We start from the raw sequence: 19,838 nt of genomic DNA on the forward strand, positions 1-19,838 counted from the left end.
TGTTTATGGCCAACAGGGCCAAGTTGCTGTTCCGAGCATCGACGCTGCTTTTCCTTAAGTAGTTTTTGAGGCGTCTGAGGCAAGAGAAACTCCGTTTGCATGAGGCAGATGTAACAGGCAGAGTCCGTAATATGCAGATTAGTTTGTATAAATCTATAAGTGCATCGTGGTAGGGTCTCATTGGAGCTAGAAATTCCACTGTGTCATTCACTGTCTGTCCTTGCTAGAGATTCAACCACTGCTCTCATATACTCATGATTTTCTTGGACAATCTTTGCATGTCCTTTGTCAAGCATATTTCCCAATCTTGAACCGTCTTATTTTCTCAATCTGAATTCGGCCCATGTCTCCACAGCAAACTTATGAGCTGCACTTACATGGTGGGTTTTGAAAGCTGTTGTAGATTTCCATCAGTTGCGGTAACCGGTGACAGTGAAGGTAGACTCAGAATGGAACCCATGTCCTCCACACAGGAAATGCCTGCATGCGAAGCAGAACGTAGTATCTTTCGTGATCGAATATTCCAGTCAGTTAAACCAGCCATGAATAAAACTCCTTTGCTGATTGCCAATCTGATGCGAGCAGCGAAGGGTACTTTTTCAATGCTGGCCGGCGGGGTCCTTCCCCAGGCTGCTGGCTAACATCGCCAACAGCATTCCCACTAGCACTAAGAGCAGCTTCATCCACGTTCTCATCAGAATCCCGCTCCATTTCTTGTTCCTCTACTTCGCCCTCACACTCCTTCGATGAACTGCTGCTATCCTCATCCCCACTTACTTCTTTCTGCATGTCACTTTCAATTAAGACATGATCAGGCTGAGACACCACTGACTAATCTGGATGAGCGCAAACACGAGGAAATCTGCAGATGCTGGAAATTCAAGCAACACACATCAAAGTTGCTGGTGAACGCAGTAGACCAGGCAGCATCTCTAGGAAGAGGTACAGTCGACGTTTCAGGCCGAGACCCTTCGTCAGGACTAACTGAAGGAAGAGTTAGTAAGAAATTTGAAAGTGGGAGGGGGAGGGGGAGATGCAAATGATAGGAGAAGACAGGAGGGGGAGGGATGGAGCCAAGAGCTGGACAGTTGATTGGCAAAAGGGATATGAGAGGATCATGGGACAGGAGGCCCAGGGAGAAAGAAAAGGGGGAGGGGGCTGAGCAAGGGGTATATTCAGAGGGACAGAGGGAGAAAAAGGAGAGTGAGAAAAAGAATGTGTATATATAAATAAATAACGGATGGGGTACGAGGGGGAGGTGGGGCATTAGTGGAAGTTTGAGAAGTCAATGTTTATGCCATCAGGTTGGAGGCTACCCAGACGGAATATAAGGTGTTTTTCCTCCAACCTGAGTGTAGCTTCATCTTTACAGTAGAGGAGGCCGTGGATAGACATATCAGAATGGGAATGGGACTTGGAATTAAAATGTGCAGCCACTGGGAGATCCTGCTTTCTCTGGCGGAAAGAGCGTAGATGTTCAGTGAAACGATTTCCCAGTCTGCATCGGGTCTCGCCAATATATAGAAGACCACATCGAGAGCACCGGATGCAGTATATCACCCCAGCCAACTCACAGGTGAAGTGTCGCCTCACCTGGAAGGACTGTCTGGGGCATGTGTAGCACTTGTTCCGCTTACAAGGGTAAGTGCCAGGAGGAAGATCGGTGGGGAGGGATGGGGGGGGATGAACGGACAAGGTAGTCGCATAGGGAGCGATCCCTGCGGAAAGTAGAGGGGGGGGGAAGGGAAAGATGTGCTTAGTGGTGGGATCCCATTGGAGGTGGCGGAAGTTACGGAGAATAATATGTTGGACCTGGAGGCTGGTGGGGTGGCAGATGAGGATAAGGGGAACCCTATTCCTAGTTGGGTGGCGGGAGGATGGAGTGAGAGCAGATGTGGGTGAAATGGGGGAGATGCGTTTGAGAGCAGAGTTGATGTTGGAGGAAGGGAAGCTCCTTTCTTTAAAAGAGAAGGACATCTTCCTCATCCTGGAATGAAAAGTGATGGGGGAATAGAAGTATATAGGGACTGGACATCCATGGTGAAAATAAAGCGGTTGGGGCCAGGCCTCTGGATGAGGTTGTTTTCTCACTAAAAATCGATCCATTTTTCACGCCGGCCAAAGTAATGCACGTGCCAGGCCCATGCTAGCTTGTAAATGCATAATGCATATGTGTGTGGGGCATCCGATAGTCTCGCGAGACCATGGATCTGCGCCTGGATGTATACTATCAATCTCTCGCGTGAGTGAGAGTGAGCGACATGACCACCTTAAGTGATCAAAGGACAGCAACGGCAAGACATTGACAATGAACGAATAAACAGAAGTGTAGAGTGGATCTGACAGAGTTTATAACTTTACTGCTTGGGTGCAATGGTAATTGGGGGTGCTGTTTCACTAGATCAACTGGAGAAACAAGCTGTATTCAAAACTATACAGAGAAAGCAAAGCAGCTGCAATTTGTATGTGAAATTTCAGTTAATTTTTTGGTGGTGCTACGCTGGTGCTATTGCAATTTCTGCTGGGGCTATAGCACCAGCAAGCACCACCTCTGCGCCGCCCCTGCTGGCAATGGTGAGGGTCCAGTGGAGTATCAGAAGAATGAGGGGGAACCTCATTGAAACCTATCAAATATTAAAGGGCCTAGATAGACTGGATGTGAAAATGATATGTAGGGGAGCCTTGTACGAGAGGGCACAGCATCAGAATACAAGGACATCGTCTTAATTTGAGAAGGAACTTCTTTGGCCAGAGGGTGGTGAATCTGTGGAATTCATTGTCACAGACATCTGTGGAGGTTATATTTAAAGTGGAGTTTGATAGGTTCTTGATTTATAAGAACATTAAAGATTATGGTGAGAAGGCAGAAGAATGGGCTTGAGATGGAAAATAAATCAGCTATGATGGACTGGTGGAGCACTCCATGCATTGAGCTAGAATAAGGTAAAATATGAACAATACAGAATAAAGTGTAAAAGTGACTGATAAAGTGCAGTGCAGCTAAGCAATAACGTGCAAGATTATAACAACATAGATTATGAGGCCAAGGGTCCATCTTATCATGCAAGAGGTCTGTTCAGGAGTATGATAAAAGTGGGATATGAGCTGCTTTCGAGCCTGGTGGTATGTGTCTTCAGACCCGTGTATCTTCTGACCGATGGGAGAAGGGGAGAAGAGAGAATGTCCGGGGTGGGTGGGGTCTTTGATTACGCTAGCTGCTTTGCTAAGACAGCGGGAAATATGGACAGAGTCCATAGAGGGGAGATGAGAGCTTGGATCCCTCAGATTTGCTGTGTGAGCTGACAGGGTGGTGTCAAAAGGCATATGGTGTATGGTGTTCATTTATCACAAGATTGAGTTTAAGAGCTGTGAAGTAATGTTACATCTCTATAAAACTCTGATTAGACCACACTTGGAGTATCGTGTTCAGTGCTGGCTGCTTCTGTTGGATCTCCACTTAATTTCTGATTCTTACGGACATTCCAGGAGTCAAAAATAGCGGGCAGTCTTAATTCTAAGATTTCAGTTTGTTTTAGAGTACAAACATACAAATACTAAGCAAATTAATTCAAGAGCTAGAAACGATGCTAAGAGGGGAATTAATGCTACAACGAAAGAATAAAGATGGCACTTCTGAAAAATCTATCACTTTTATAGATAAGATAGGGAAAATTCCTTAGATAGGGTTAAAAAAGTTAGTAGGTTACATAATCAAAACAATTACATCGCTTGGGTAATGTGCTGTTGCTGTTGGCAAATGAAAATTGAGAAAGGTCATAAACAATATTCTTACATTCAGGTTTGTTAGAGCTGTTGGGGAGGGTTTAAACTAATTTGGGAGGGGGTGGGAACTGGAGTGAAGGGTCTCAGGACAGGATAGATGGTAAAAAAGAAAAAATAGCGTGCAGCGAGACTGTCAGGAAGGGCAGGCAGGTGATAAGACAAAATTGCAGCCAGCAGGGTGAGTATCAGTGCTTTAGGAATCCAAAAGGGTAGCAAATACAGTGCTCAAAGTGTTATATTTCAATGCCTGGAGTACAAGGAATAAGGTGGATGATCTTGTTGCAGGTTGTCAGGTATGCTGTTGTGGGCATCACTGAATCATGGCTGAAGTATGGTTTTAGTTGGGAGCTGAATGTCCAAGGTTGCACGTTTAATTGGAGGGATAAGAAGGTAGGCAGAGGGGGTGGCATGGTTCTGTTGGTAAAGAATGGCATCAAATCATTAGAAAGATGTGACACAGGGTCAAAAGATGTTGAATCCTTGTGGGTTGAGTTAAGAAACTGCGACGGTAAAATGACCCTCGTGGCAGTTATATACAGGCTTCCCAACAGTAGCTGAGATGTGGACCACAGATTACAATGGTAAGTACAATGGCGTGTCAAAAGGGCAATGTTATGATAGTCATGGGAAAATGTCAACATGCAGGTCGATTGGGAGAATCAGGTTGGTAATGGATCTCAAGCGAGTGAGTTTGTTGAATGCCTATGAGATGGCTTTTCAGAGAAATGTATTGTTAAGCCTACGAGGGGATCAGCTATACTAGATTGGGTGTTATGTAATGAACCGGAGGTGATTAAGGGGCTTAAGGTAAAATAACCCTTTAGAGACAGTGATCGCAACATGATTGAGTTCAACTTGAAATTTGATAGGGAGAAAGTAAAGTCTGATGTAGCAGCGTTTCATTGGAGTAAAGGAAATTACAGTGGTATGAGAGGGGAGTTGGCCAAAGTAAATTGGAAGGAGATGCTGATAGGAATGACAGCAGAGCAGCATCGGTGTGAGTTTCTGGGAAAAATGAGGAAGGTGCAGGATAGATGTATTCCAAAAACAAAGAAATACTCAAATGGCAAGGGAGTACAACCGTGGCTGACAAGGGAAGTCAAAGTTTATGTAAAAGCAAAAAAGAGGGCATACAACAAAGCAAAAATTAGTGGAAAGACAGAGGATTAGGAAGCTTTTAAAACCCTTCAGAGAGCAACTAAAAGAATCATTAGGAGGGAAAAGATGAAATATGAAAGCAAGCTAGCAAACAATATCAAAGTGGATAGTAAAAGCTTTTTCAAGTGTGCAAAAACTAAAAAAAAAGAAATGAGAGTGCACCGCTAAAAATGAGGCCAGAAAAATAATAACGGGGACAAGGAGATGGCAGATGAACTAAATGAGTATTTTCTATCTGTCTTCACTATGGAAGACACTAGCAGTGTGCCAGGTGTTGAAGGGTATGGGGGGAGAGAAGTGAGTGCAGTTACTATTACAAGGGAGAAGGTGCTCAAAACGCTGAAAGATCTAAAGGTACATAAGTTACCTGGACCAGATAAACGACACCCTAGGGTTCTGAAAGAGGTAGTGGTAGAGATTATGGAGGTATTAGTAATGATCTTTCAAAAATCATTAGTTCCTGGCATGGTGCCAGAGTACTGGAAAATTGGAAATGTCACTCCACTTTTAAGAAAGGAGGAAGGAAGCAGAAAGGAAATTATAGACCAGTTAGCCAGAACTCAATGGTTGGGAAGATGTTGGAGCCAATTGTTAAGGATGAGGTTCTGGAGTACTTGAAGACACAGGACAAGATAGGACGAAGTCAGCACCATTTCCTTACCTAACCAACCTGTTGGAATTCTTTGAGGAGATTACAAGTAGGATAGATAAAGGGGATGCAGTGGATGTTGTATATTTGGACTTTCAGAAGGCCTTTGACAAGGTGCCACACATGAAGCTGCTTACCAAGTTAAGAGCCCATGGTATTACAGGAAAGTTACTGGCATGTTTAGAGCATTGGCTGATTGGTAGGAGTCAGAAAATGTGAATAAAAGGATCCTTTTCTGGTTGGCTGCCAGTCACTAGTGGTGTTCTGCGGGGATCAGTGTTGGGACTGATTCTTCTTATGTTGCGTATTAATGACTTAGATGATGGAATAGGTGGCTTTGTTGCCAAGTTTGCAGATGATACAACGATAGGTGGTGGGGCAGGTAGTGTTAAGGAAACAGGTAGGATGCAGAAGGACTTAGACAGATTAGGAGAATGGGCAAGAGGGTGTCAAATGAAATACAATGTTGGAAAATGTATGGTCATACGCATTGGTAGTAGAAATAAATGTGCAGACTATTTTCTAAATGGGGACAAAGTCCAAAAATCTGAGATACAAGGGGACTTGGGGGTCCTTGTGCAGAACACCCTAAAGGTTAACCTGCAGGTATAATTGGTGGCGAGGAAGGCAAATGCAATGTTAACATTCATTTCAAGAGGTCTAGATTACAAGAGCAGGGATGTGATGCGGAGGCTTTATAAGGCACTGGTGAGGCTTGACTTTGAGTATTATGAACAGTTCTGGGCTCCTCATCTTAGAAAAGATGTGCTGGCATTGGAGGGGGTTCAGAGGAGGTTCACAAGGATGATCCTAGAAATGAAAGGGTTATCATACGAGGAACATTTGATAGCTCTGGGTCTGTACTCACTGGAATTTAGAAGGATGAAGGGGGATCTCATTGAAACCTTTCAAATTCTTGAAAGGCCTAGACAGAGTAGATGTGGAAAGGATGTTTTCCATGGTGGGGGAGTCTAGGACAAGAGGGCACAGCCTCCAGATAGAGAGGCATCCATTTAAAACAGAGATGCAGAGAAATTTCTTTAGCCAAAGGGTGGTGAATTTGTGGAATTTATTACCAGAGGCAGCTGTGGAGGCCAGGTCATTGGGTGTAGTTAAGGTGGAGATTAATAGGCTCTTGATTGGACACAGCATCAAAGGTTTTGGAGAGAAGGCTGGGGAGTGGGGATTAGGAGGGCAAATAAAGGATCAGCCATGATTGAATGGCGGAGCACTCAATGGGCCAAATCGCCTAATTCTCCTCCTAGCTAGTACGAGGACTTGACCTGTGGATAAGCATCTTGGCAGTGATCAGCTGAGCTGCAACTGGTTGGATCTGTTGTCCTGGAAATGATGAAGAGTGTGAACTGTATCTGTCCCTGTCCCTCACATCTCAGACCTACCACAGGTTCCCAGTTCTCATCCAAAAACAGAAACAGCAAACTTAGTAAACAGGGTGGCAGGGTAGCATTGCAGCTAGAGTAATGTTCAACAATGCCAAAGGTCATGGTTTAATTTCTGCTGTTGTCTGTACTGATGTGGATAACTTCACTCTGTTCAACTCTGAAGTAATTTTAGAATCTACAGACTCACATTCAAGGATTGCAATTCAGTTTGTTTAATTATCTATCTATCCATTTGTTTATTTATGCACAATTTGTCTTCTTTTCCTCACTGATTGTTTGTCAGTCTTATGTATTAATCATCATTCATTCTTTGGGCCCTTAACTCCTAAATGGAGCATAGGCCACCTATGACCTCCCGTCTGCATTGTCCTCTGAAGTCAATGGTCAGGTTGGAGTTCATCAATGCTTCTGCAATCCACTGCATCCACTGTACAGGGGATTAGCTGAGACAGCTTCACCAGAGCCCTGTTGGCCAGCTCTCGCAACGGGGATGTGGAGTTGGACTTTGAGAGCCTTATTTATGTATAGCTTTTCATGAGTTCTACTGTATTCTTTTACTTTCCTGTAAATGGTTGCAAGAAAATGTATCTCAGGGTAGTATATGTTGACATATATATAGCTTGATAATAAGTTGACTTTGTGTTGAGTTGTATGTCCACCCAGGGACCGTGTGAGGTTTCTCTGGGTGCTCCCACATTCCACAGATACATGTTAGTAAGTTGTGGGCTGCTATGTTGGCACCAGAAACATGACAACACTACATCCTTGGAATGCATTGGTCTTCGATGCAACAACACATTTCACTGTGTTTTTCAATGTACCGTAAATAGAGCTCATCTTTCTATATTTTCCAATGATCAAAAGAAAAGAAGTGGGAGGTTTGTGTTGGGTACAACATCAGCAGGGATGGATTGGACCAATCTCTATACTGTATGTTCCAACTTGTGACCCAGTCCCAGCAGAGAATGGCTACAGACATGCACTGCTGATTGGTTGACTGATAGCTAGATCTGCTGTTCTTCTCCATACATTAAAGTAGGTGAAGCCCATGATTTGTTCCATCTTTTCCTTCACACGATTTGGCCAAGGACTGTCAATATTTAGCCTGAAATGTATCCCCAGCCTTGTGCTTACTTGCCATTTCATTTTATGCTCCACTTGTGAAATGTGGTTTCATTGAAGGGAAAAGACAAGTTGTACAAACATTGATAAAGAAATATTTGAACAGACAGGGGGATAAAATGTGCCGATAGCTGGTGTGAGAGGTTCTGTGCATTGAGTTGGAGCCTTATACTGTGAGCCATATAAATTAAACTATCGGAACTGTAGGGATGGATGTTCGGGACCCAGGGATGGAGGCAGGTGGAATATTGTGGTAACTCCTGGCCCAACAATTTTATTTGCATTTACCTGTCACCACTTTAGCTTGGTATTCATCAGGTGGCATTGAGCACGATGAGCTGCTGCCCTGCCACGACCTGAGATCGGGTGATTCCTCTGCCAACTAAGCTTAATGATTGTAACAACCCTTCAAAGGTTTCAGTCCGAGTCGTCAACTGTTTATTCCCCTCCATGGACGCTGTTCCTCCAGCATTTTGTGTGTTTTACTATGGATTTCCAGCATCTGCAGAATCTTTTGTGCTTATGATACATGCCACTTTCTGGCAAAATGAGTGGAACCAACACCAATGGGATATGGTCTCGCGTTCGATTGTGGACCAGCCTTTCAACATAGACTGCTTGGAGCTTGAAGGCCCAATGTCTGTGGGTCTGAGAGTATGGGGCTGGGGCCAAGGACTGAAGACCCATAGGTGATCTGTTCTGGGTTGGAGGTCTGCCTTTGTGGGTGGGAAAGGGGCTTGCTTTGCCGTTGCTGTCTTGCTTGGTTTAGTTTTGTTGATGCTGCTGGTGTGGTCCTGCTGAATATTAAGGGCATGCTATGTTGGCGTGGCGACACTTACGGGCTACACCCGGCACATCATTTGGTGCGTTAATTGTTAGATCATAAGACCATAAAACATAGAATCAGAATTGGGCCACTCAGCCCATCGAGTCAGCTCTGCCATTCCATCATGGCTGATATATTATCCCCCTCAACCCCATTCTCCTATCTTCTTCCTTTGATGCCGTGACTGAGCTAGAACCTAACAACCTCTGCTTTAAATACACCAATGACTTGGCCTCCCCAACTGTCCATGGCAATGAATTCCACAGATTCACCACCACCTGGCTAAAGGAATTCCTCTTCAACTCTGTTCTAAATTGCTGTCCCTCTATTCTGAGCCTATGCCCTCTGGTCTTGACTCCTGCTGTATAAGAAACATCTTCTTCACATCTACTCTATTGAGGCCTTTCAATATTTGATAGGTTTTACTGAGAACTCCAGCAACTACAGGCTCAGACGCTCCTCATATGTTAACCCTTTCATTCCCGGAATCATCCTTGTCAACCTCCTCTGGACTCTCTCCAATGCCAGCACATCTTTTCTCAGATAAAGGGCTCAAAACTGCTTACAATACTCCAAGTGCAGTCTGACCAAAGCCTGATAGAGACTCAGCATTACATCCTTGCTGTTATATTCTAGTCCACTCAAAATGAACACTAACATTACATTTGACTCAAACTGCAAGTTAACCTTTAAGGAATCCTGCACAAGGACTCTCAAGTCCCTTTGAACTTCTGATTTTTGAATTTTCTCTCCATTTAGAAAATAGTCGACACCTTTATTCCATCCACCAAGGGCATGACCATACATTTCCCAACACTATATTCTATCTGCCACTTCTTTGCCCATTCTCCTAATCTATCCACGTGACTAGTGGTGTTCCTCAGGAGGCAGTATTGGGACTGCTCATTTTCACATTGTTTGACAATGATGGCTCTGTGGCAAAGTTGTGGATGATATGAAGATAGGTGGAGGGATAGGTAGTGCTGAGGAGAGACTCCCAGAAGTTTAATTTACACGTTGAGTCTGTGGTAAAGAAGGCAAATGCAATGTTGGCATTTATTTCAAGGGAAATAGAATACAAAAACAAGGAGATAATGCTGAAGCTTTATAAGACACTAGTTAGGCCACACTCAGAGTATTATCAACAGTTTTGGGCACCTTATTTCAGAAAGGATGTATAGTCATTGGAGAGAGTTCACGAGGATGATTCTGGGAATGAAAAGGTTAACATATGAGGAGCATTTGGCAGCTTTGGGCCTGTACTCACTGGAATTTAGAAGTATGTATAGGGATCTCACTGAAACCTACAGAATGTTGAAAGGACTAGATAGGGTGGACATGGAGAGGATGTTTACTTTGGTGGGGGTGTCTAGAACTAGAGGGCGCAGCCTCAAAATTGAGGGGCAACCTTTTAGAACAGAGGTAAGGAGAAACGTTTTTAGCCAGAGAGTAGTGAATCTGTGGAATGCTCTACCACAGCATGAAGTGGAGGCCATGTCCAGGGGTATCTTTAAGGCAGAAGTTGATAGTTTCCTGATTGGTCAGGGCATCAAAGGATATGGTGAGAAGGTAGGTGTATGGAGTTGAGTGGGATCCGGGATCAGCCATGATGGAATGTCGGAGCAGACCCCATGGGCTGAATGGCCTAATTCTGCTCCTTATGGTCCTTCTTCAGACTCCTTGCTTCCTCAAAACTACTTACCCAAATTTGGCCACAAAGCCATCAACTTCATCATCCAAGTTGTTGACATATAAGATAAAAAGAAGCGGTCCCAATACCGACCCCTGCATAACACCACTAGTCACTAACAGCCAACTGAAATAGCTCCTCTTTATTCCAACACTTTGCCTCCTGCCAGTCAGCCATCTTCTATCCATGCTATTATCTTTCCTGTGGTACCATGGGCTCTTACCTTAACAAGCAGCCTCATGTGTGGCACCTTGTCAAAGGCTTTCTGAAAATTCCAATAAATAACGTCTACTGGTCCTCTTTTGTCTATCCTGCCTTTATTTCCTCAAAGAATTTCAACAGATTTGTCAGACAAGATTTCACCTTAAGGAAACTATGCTGACCTTGGCCTATTGTATCATGCCCCTTCAATTATCTGGAAACCTCATCCTTAATAATAGACTCCAACATCTTCTCAACCACTAAAGTCAAGCTAGCTGGCCTATAGTTTCCTTTATTCTGCCTCCTTTACTTCTTAAAGACTGGAATGTCATTTGTAATCTTTCAGTCATCTGGAAACATTCCAGAATTTAGTGTTTTTTGAAAGATCATTCCTAATGCCTCTACAATCTCTTCAGCCACCTCTTCCAGAACCCTGGGGTGTGGTCCATTTGGTTTAGGTGACTTATCTACCTTCAGTCCTTTCAGCTTCCCAAGCACCTTCTCCTTAGTAATAGCAACTACACTCACTTTTGCTGCCTGACACTCTTGAATTTCTCACATACTTGCCGGTGTCTTCCACAATGAAAACTGATGCAAATTACTTATTAAATTTGTCCATCAATTACTTTGCTTCCCCCCCATTGCTACCTCTCCAGCGTCATTTTCCAGCAGTTCAATATATACTACCATTTCTCTTTTACTCTTTATATGTTTGAAAAAACTTCTGGAATCTTTTTGATATTATTGTCTAGATTACCTTGTGTGGCGCGTGGTTAGTGGTTAGGGCTTTGGACTAGCGATCTGAAGGTCGTGGGTTTGAGCCTCGGCCGAGGCAGCATTTGTGTCCTTGAGCAAGGCACTTAACCACAAAATGCTCCAGTCTCCCCAGCTGAGAATGGGTACCAGCAAAATGCTGGGGGTTAACCTTGCGATAGACTGACGTCCTATCTGGGGCGGGGGGGGGGGAGGAGTCTCGTGCTCTCAGTCGCTTCACACATGATGGGCCACTAGGCTTGTGACAGACCTTAATCTAGATTACCTTAATATTGAATCTTTTCTGTGGATGCAAGGAGCGTATTTCGCCTTTATGTTTTGATGTACATGTGATAAACAAATCTGAATCTGAATGAATCTTAATCAGAAGTCTTTTACTTCCTATGATTAATGACCCAGTTCAAACTAAAACTCTCCTAGCAGATTTTTACATAAAATGGAACATTACAACACAGCACAGGTCCTTGGCCCACAATGTTGTGCTGACCTTCTAACCACCTCTAATATCAATCTAACCTTTTCCTTCTTCGTAGTCCTCGATTTTTCTATCATCCATGTGCTTATCTAAGAGTTTCTTAAATGTGCCTAATGTATCTACCTCTACCATCACTCCTGGTAGGGTGTTCCACGCACCCACCGCTCTCTGTGTAAACTTACCTCTGACATCCCTTCTTGTTCATTGATGCTGCAGCATCTTGGGCAAGGTTGAATCAATGTGGTTTGAGGATTGGACTCTGAAGTTCATGTTATATGTGTTTCTGGTTTCTGGTTACTTATTTTTAATTGTTAATCTGTGCAATTTTGAATGAGTCAACCTGCAGTCAACGAATGACACAGCACTAAATTGAATTGAACTGAAGCAAGGTGAACATTCCTAGACTATACCAAGGACTCCATGTTTTGATCTTTTATACGCTGTGTGTTTTTGCTCATATTCTGCTTTTTGTGCAATTTGTTCTTTATTTAGCACATTGGGAGTTTGATGCTTTCTTTGAACAGGTTCCACAGCGTTTGTTTTGTCTGTGAAAAGACGAATCTCAGGGTTGTACACTGCATACATACTCTGATAATAAACATACTTTGATTCTTTGAATCTCTGAATCTTATACTATCCTCCACTCACCTTAAAAGTATGTCCGTTTGTATTATCCATTTCTGCCCTGGGAAGAAAGTTTCTGGATATTCATTCTATCATTAACATAAACAGATATTCTGCAGATGCTAGAAATCTAGGATAACACACACAAAATGCTAGAGGAACTTAGCAGGTCAGGCACCATTTATGAAAATAAATAAACCATCGATGTTTTGGACTGAGACCCTACATCAAGACTGAGACAGACGGAGAAGATGCCAGAATAAAAAGGTACGGTGAGGGGGAGGAGGATAGCTAGAAGGTGATAGGTGAAGGCTAACACACCGTACACCTTCATGAATATCACAACATATAACAATATTATGAAGGATACCACACAGCCAGATCATAGGTTGTTTGTCCCACTCCCATCAGGATACATAGCATCCACGTCAGGACCACCAGATTCATAAACAGTTACTTCCCTCAAGCAGTAAGGCTGATCAGCACCTCCACCCATCAACCACCACCAACCCCCCCCCCTCCCACCACCACTAGACACTCCTGTGCCGAGCGTCACTTTATGGACATACAATCAATCCGGATATATAAGCTATCTTACTGTACATATTTATTGTGATTTTTTTTTTGTTATTACATTCTTTAGCTTATTCTGTGTGTTTTTTGTGCTGCATCCGATTTGGAATAACAATTACTTTGCTCTTCTTTACACTTGTGTACTGGAAATGACATTGAACGATCCTGAACTTGAACTTAACCATCTTATCAAGTTATGTGGCATGTTCTTGCATGTTCTTGGGCAATTACATTCTCACATTTTGAAATTGATATTTCAAAGATACAAGGCGTCTGTGGATTCAAGAACACCGATAATTAATGACACTCCTTCTAATATTGTACCCTGCTGAGGTACCAATCAATGGCTTCCTGTGCTAAGAATGTGCCTGAGAATGCTTTCAAATATTGATTCCCAATTAACAAGGAAAAGTAAAGGGTTTGTTTCTGATCACGGCTAAGAGACAAAAACAATTGTGAAAAATCTTATACTCATTTCAGTAAAATAAAACAGTATTTTCAATGGAATAAAATATTCCAAGCAGCAGGGTAAGATTTATGAAATAATTTACTTTCAAAAGCACCTTGCAGGATGTCAAAATTACTTTGTGGCCAAGGGATAATTTTTATTTATCTACTTATTTATGTATTTATTTACTTAGCGATAATGTGCTGAACAGGTCCTTCCAGCCTAATGAGCAACCCAACTATTTAACTCTAGCCTAATCAGAGGGCAATTTGCAATGACCAATTCACCTACTAATCGTCTGCCATGGTAGCATGGTGGTTAGCACGACATTCTTACAGCTCGGGGCTTTCTGGAATTCGGAGTTCAATCCCAGTGTGGTTCTGTAATGGAGTCTCTGTACCTCCTCCCCATTGAATGCATGGTTTTCTCCAGGTCCTCCAGTTTCCTCCCACACTCCAAAGATGTACCAGGTAGGTTAATTGGTCATTGTAAATTATCCCGTGATTAGGTTGGGCCAGGAGGGTCTACTCTGTGCTGTGTTGTTAAATAATAAATAATAATCAGAACATCTTTGGACTGTGGGAGGAAACTGGAGCACCCAGAGGAAACCCACATATTCATATACAGGATGACATCAGAACAGAATTCCAAACTTCGATGCTCCGAGCTGTAATAGTGTTGCTCTAACTGCTATGCTACTGTGATGCCCCAAATGCACTGTAGTGTTTGTTATCTTGTAGCCAGCGCCCATGGACAAGTTGGACAATACGGGTCTGAGAAACGAAAAAAAGAGAGAAGTACTCACTGAGACCCAGGAAACTCCACACTTCAAAATGCTAGGGAAATATTTATACCATCTTGAACAGGCAGACAGGGCCACAGCTGAACAGCTTGTTGGAACATTGGTACCTCTTCCAGAGCAGCCTCAATCTCAGTCGGATTGGCAATAACATCTCCTCCAGGATCTCCATCAGCACAGGTGAACCACAAGGCTGTGTGCTTAGCCCCCTGCTCTACTCACTTTACACGTCTGACTGTGTGGCTAAGCACAGCTCCAATGCCATATTCAAGTTTGTTCATGACACCACTGTCACTGGCTGAATCAAAGGTGGTGACAAATTAACATATCGGGGGGAGACTGAAAATACACAACTGTTGTGTATTTAATATTTCAGCAATATTTGCGTAATATTTTAAATGTATTATTTGATTAGGCTTTCCTTGTTTATTCACGTAATTCATTACGGGTTATCTGTAAGAAGCACGTGAATGGCATATGTCATTACGCCACCACGTCATATGTAAAACTGAACACACACATTGTCCCAGGCTCCTGTGCTTTTTCACTTTCAATTAATTTCCCAAGTTGCAAAACATTACGACAACAACTTCTCATTCATTGATGTCAGGAAGAGTCAGTCCTCATCGGGGACCAGAAGAGGAGAGGGTCAGCAACTTTAACTTTCTTAGTGTTTTTATTTCAGAGGACCTATCCTGGGTCTCATCATTCTATATACTGTTCCTCAATCAGGTCTCTTCTCAGCCTCAGACGCTCCAGAAAAAAAAGCAATTTTACTTTGTCTAGCCTCTCCCTATAGCTTAAAAGACCATAAGACATAGGAGCAGAATTAGGTCACCTCAAGACTGAACTGAGTCCACAACCTACAGACTCACTTGTGTCTAGTTTTTCCACTGATTCTATTGTATTTCTTTGTTCTACACTGAATGCCCGCAAGAAAATGAATCTCAGGGTAGCACATGATGACATATACGTACTTTGATAATAAACTTACTTTAAACTTTGAATTTGAACTTTCATTAGGAATGTTGATATCAAGGAGTAGCAAGACCCTTGATATGCAAAGGCAGAACAAAAGCCAAAACTTACTGTCACTCTATACAAACCTTATTTAACAATCCAATTTGTAAATACTTTCACAGACCCTCAGTAGAACCGCAGTATTAATAACATCAATCAGGAGATTGAATTTTGTGCAATGGTATTAACTGGAATAACTCTAGCCTTGGTACAAAGCCATAATGAGCCGAGCCACAGAGATTTAGCCAGTCTTGTAACATCTCCCTAATCTGTAAAACTGTAAAAGTGTCAAAAGCCATTTATGTTCAGAGGTGATCCTGTTGACCCTGTGGGTTTATTTCGAAAAACCTAGCAAAAAGATGATCATTTTCTCTAACAAAGCTGTTAAGAAGCTACATTGTTTATCTCTTATTGCTATCAAACTGTTTTAAATCTAAAAAGTGCAGTGCCTATAAAAAGTATTCAGCCCCTTGGAAGTTTTCATTTTTATTGTTTTACAACATTGAATCACAGTGGATTTAATTTGGCTTTTTTTGACACTGATCAACAGAAAAAAAGACTCTTTTGTGTCAAAGTGAAAACAGATCTCTACAAAGTGATCTAAATGAATTAAAAATATAAAACACAAAATAATTGATTGCAAAAGTATCCATCCTCTTCAAGTCATATTTAGTAGATGCACCTTTGGCAGTAATTACAGCCTTGAGTTTGTGTAGATTGGTCTCATTCAGCTTTGCACATCTGAACACTGCAATTTTTCCCCATTCTTCTTTACAAAACTGCTCGAGCTCTGTTAGATTGCATGGGGATCGTGCGAGAACAGCCCTTTTCAAGTCCAGCCACAAATCCTCAATTGAATTGAGGTCTGCACTCTGAGCTGGCCACTCCAGGACATTAACTGTTGTTTTTAAGCCATTCCTGTGCAGTTTTGGCTTTATGCTTGTGGTCATTGTCTTGCTAGTGTTACATATTCAAGGAGATCTGTGATTTTTTTTGTGAGAATGATGTAATGGTTTTTTGGAGGTCACCTGATGTAATTTTTCCGCCGATGTGAGGTCACGTGATGACATGTGCGCCACAGGTATATAAGGGAAGATCCCAGAGGACGCAGTTAGGTTTTTAGTTTCTAGATTTCCAGCTAGAACGTACTGTGTCTCCGTTTCTGTTGCGTATTTGTTTTTATGACGCAGTTTCATTTTTTAAACGGTTGTTACGTTCTGTTGCAAGATGCAATATTACTGGACTGGAAATTTTTGGCTAGATGTGCTGATTTACCCTATTCCAGCAGTGGAAGCGAGAGTGAAGACTTTATTGAAGTACAGGACCCAAAGGTGAGAGGAGTCGGTATCATTTGGCAGTTCAACCTTATTGAGTCTTCGTTGAAGGAGTAGCGACTTGCATCGAGATAACTCTTGCCGAAAGAGCAAAGAGTTCATGCAAGGTTTGCTCTCTCTAGAATTTAAGGTCAGTTGTTTTAAACTGTTTATTAACTGCATCGTGAATCCTTCGGACAGAACCCGCAGGAAAGTCTTGTCTATGAAGAAATCCTTCTCCAGAGAAGTCTCTCCCAATTGAACGTATAAATCTGTTGGACTTTCAAATTTACCATTTTAAGAACTGTATCTGACTTTACTGCCTTAAGAACAGTTTTCGCATTTAACACTTTAAGAACCAGTGCCGAGAGACGATTTGTTGAGTGGCTGCATAACGGTTAACTTCCGGTTAAGGTTTTTGTTTGTTTTTTTTATCATTTATCCGTGTTTAATAAATGTTTGGTTGTTTTTATATAACCTGTCTCGATCGATTCATTGTTGCTAGTTACGTAACATAATCTGTGGGGGCTCGTGGGTGATGTTCCGATTTCGAGTTTAAGTGCTGGTAATTGCCATTTTGATTTGGAAAAGGGAAATACCCGATTTTTTTGGTTTGATTGGTGTATGTGTTGTATTCAGCAACAATGGATATTGACAGGTTTATGGACACGCCTAACTCAGGGTCTTTAGAGAATGCGAGAAAACCTGAGGTATTGGAGATTGCTAGGAGGTTGGATATTAAAGGAATTACGAAGAATTCCACCAAAGCTTTCATACAAAGGAAAATCACGAGCATTATATTACTTTGAAACTGTTTGAAGAGGAGGCGTTAGATAGGTTTCCAATGAGTAATCTGGAAATGCAGTTACATCTTGAACAGTTAAAGTTTGAAAGATTTAAAGCAGAAATGGCCAAAAGGGAGGCTAATAAAATAAGGGAATTTGAAGAAAGAGAAGCCCATAAAAAAAGGGAATTTGAAGAAAGAGAAGTTGAAAACCAGAGGAAATTTGAGCTAGAGATGCAGAAATTAAAGTCCGGGAATCAGTCTTCTGGTCCTCCGAAACAGTTTATTGCTAGTTGTGAGGTTATTTTGGCTCCTCCATTTAATGAAGCTGAAGTGGACAAATATTTCCAGGATTTCGAAATTGTTGCTCTGAGTTTAAAGTGGTCGAAAGAGCAATGGCCAGTGATGTTACAAAGTGTAATTAAAGGCAAGGCACAACAAGTTTATACAACTTTACATGCTGAGCAAGCACTGGATTATGATATTGTTAAACAGCATATATTTAAAGGCATATGAGATGGTTTCGGAAGCGTATAGAGAAAGATTCAGAAATTTGAAGAAATCTGTGGAAAAAACTTATGTGGAATTTGCCTATGAGAAATCTGTGTGTTTTGAGAGATGAGTTTCCTCTAAAAATGTGAATGGGGAGTATAATAAATTAAAAGAATTGCTTTTGCGGGAGGAATTTAAAAGAAGCATTCCTGTTGAAGTGAGAACATACTTAAATGAAAGGGACACTGCTACATTGCAGGAGATTGTTAAATTAGCTGATGAGTATGTTTTAATTCACAAGAATAAATTTTCTCCAGGTAAAATTTTTAAAAGGAAAAATAGCGCAGAGAGTCAAGGTAAACCAGAAATTAAATCTGAAGTTAGTGAGAAAGGTAAGGATGAAGGGAGACATGTGAAGGAAAGACATTTTGGGATTATTTGTAATTATTGTAAGAAACCCGGACATGTAGTAGCTAATTGCTTTCAGTTGAAAAAGAAAGAGAAAGAAGCAGTCCCAGATGCTTGTGTGCAGCATATTGAAACACCTGTAAATTCACAGGGTTCAGAAAATACTAATGAAGATGTGTCAGAGTCTGACCAAGTTAAGAAGGGATATGAAACTTTTAAAACAGAAGGATTTGTATCCTTGAAAGAAGGATCCAATTCAGTACTAATAAGAATACTTAGAGCTTCTCAATCACTAATATTAGACAGTGTGCTAAGGTTTAGTGATGAGTCTGACATTGTGGAGGTAAATTATATAAGAGGAGTTGGGAGTGCCCTTATACTAGTACATTTACATAGAGTAAATTCAAGGTCAGGATTAGATACAGGGGTTGTTAAAGTAGGACTAAAATCCAGTTTACCTGTGAAAGATGTTTCTCTTTTGTTAGGGAATGATTTAGCAGGTGGACAAGTATTTCCTCAAGTGCATTTGACAATAAATTCAAATTCTGAGGAACCACAGAGGGATTCTAACACAGATTCTTCCTGTGTTGTAACAAGAGCTATGGCTAAAAAGACTGATGCAAAGGATGAGGTTGTTATCCATGAGTGTTCAAATCAAGATTTGAATTTTGAGGATGTATCAGAAACTTTATTACCTACATTATTTGATCAGGATTTTGGTGGTAAGTCTGACCAGGAAGATTTGTCTTTATCTCTGAAGGAGATGATAACAGAGCAGGGTAGGTATCCTGAGATAGTTAAATTAAAAGAACAAGCTCTTTCAGATAGTGAAATTGAATAAGTACCTGTAGGATGTTATTTTGAAAAGGGGGTATTAATGAGAAAGTGGAGATCACCTACAATTCCTGCTAGTGAGGAATGGGAAGTTAATCATCAGGCAGTAGTTCCTAAAATTTACTGAAATGCGATTTTAACTATGGCTCATAGTATTCCTTTGGGTGGTCATTTAGGTGTAAAGAAAACTATGAACAAAGTTTCTAAACATTTTTATTGGCCTAGTTTAAGACAATTGTGGCGACATTTTGTAGAACGTGTCATACGTGTCAAATTGTGGGTAAACCTAATCAAGTTACTCCAGTGGCCCCACTGCAACCAATTCCAGTATTTGGCGAGCCGTTCTCAAAAATCATTGTAGACTGTGTAGGTCCTTTGCCAAAAACTAAAACTGGACATCAATATTTATTAACTATTATGTGCGCAGCGTCTAGGTTTCCAGAGGCAGTACCTCTTAGGGAT

The sequence above is a fragment of the Mobula hypostoma genome, chromosome X2, assembly GCF_963921235.1.
Source record: "Mobula hypostoma chromosome X2, sMobHyp1.1, whole genome shotgun sequence".
Classification (NCBI taxonomy): domain Eukaryota; kingdom Metazoa; phylum Chordata; class Chondrichthyes; order Myliobatiformes; family Myliobatidae; genus Mobula; species Mobula hypostoma.